This window comes from Arachis ipaensis, chromosome B2 (genome assembly GCF_059453495.1).
Source record: "Arachis ipaensis isolate K30076 ecotype BB chromosome B2, ASM5945349v1, whole genome shotgun sequence".
Taxonomy (NCBI): Eukaryota; Viridiplantae; Streptophyta; class Magnoliopsida; order Fabales; family Fabaceae; genus Arachis; species Arachis ipaensis.
In genome coordinates, this window is record NC_142437.1 from 89,794,571 (window position 1) to 89,795,910 (window position 1,340).

At 41.3% G+C, this 1,340-nt stretch overlaps 1 non-coding gene across 1 annotated transcript; it reads right to left on the bottom strand.

The window, feature by feature from the left end:
• Window positions 1–348: 348 nt before the first annotated feature.
• On the bottom strand, window positions 349–452 carry LOC148574792 (small nucleolar RNA R71). Its single transcript, XR_015906393.1, has one exon. It is a non-coding gene; the product is annotated as a small nucleolar RNA R71 (small nucleolar RNA).
• Between the last annotated feature and the right edge of the window lie 888 nt (window positions 453–1,340).

The following is a 1,340-nucleotide window of genomic DNA, read 5'->3' on the forward strand; positions in this document are numbered from 1 at the left end:
ACTGCACCAAATTCCAATTTACATGGAAGAAGCATCTCAATCCCTGCCATTGGAGCAAACAATTTTGAGCTAAAGCCTCAATTAGTTTCTCTGATGCAACAGAACTGCAAGTTTCATGGACTTCTATCAGAAGATCCTTTTCAGTTCTTAACTGAATTCTTGCAAATCTGTGATACTGTTAAGAACAATGGGGTTGACTCCGAGGTCTACAGGCTTATGCTTTTCCCGTTTGCTGTAAGAGACAGAGCTAGAATATGGTTGGACTCACAACCTAAAGATAGCTTAAACTCTTGGGATAAGCTGGTCACGGCTTTCTTAGCCAAGTTCTTTCCTCCTCAAAAGCTTAGCAAGATTAGAGTGGATGTTCAAACCTTCAAACAGAAAGAAGGTGAATCCCTCTATGAAGCTTGGAAGAGATACAAGCAATTGACCAAAAAGTGTCATTCTGACATGCTTTCAGAATGGACTATCTTGGATATATTCTATGATGGTCTGTCTGAATTATCTAAGATGTCATTGGACCATTCTGCAGGTGGATCCATTCACCTAAAGAAAATGCCTGTAGAAGCTCAGGAACTCATTGACATGGTTGCAAATAACCAGTTCATGTACACTTCTGAAAGGAATCCTATGAGTAATGGGACGCCTCAGAGGAAGGGAGTTCTTGAAATTGATACTCTGAATGCCATATTGGCTCAGAATAAAATATTAACTCAGCAAGTCAATATGATTTCTCAGAGTCTGAATGGATTGCAAGCTGCATCCAACAGTACTCAAGAGGCATCTTCTAAAGAAGAACCTTATGATCCTGAGAACCCTGCAATAGCAGATGTGAATTACATGGGGGAACCCTATGGGAATACCTATAATCCCCCATGGAAAAATCATCCAAATTTCTCATGGAAGGATCAACAAAAGCCTCAACAAGGCTTTAATAATGGTGGAAGAAACAGGTTTAGCAATAGCAAGCCTTTTCCATCATCCACTCAGCAACAGACAGAGAATTCTGAGCAGAATCCATCTAGCTTAGCAAATATAGTCTCTGATCTATCTAAGGCCACTTTAAGTTTCATGAATGAAACAAGGTCCTCCATTAGAAATTTAGAGGCACAAGTGGGCCAGCTGAGTAAAAGAGTCACTGAAACCCCTCCTAGTACTCTCCCAAGCAATACAAAAGAGAATCCAAAAAGAGAGTGCAAGGCCATTACCTTACTTGGTGTGGCCGAACCCAAAGAAGAGGAGGAAGACGTGAATCCTAGTGAGGAAGACCTCCTGGGACGCTCAGTGACCAATAAGGAGTTTTCCTTTGAGGAACCAAAGGAATCTGAGGCTCATCTAGA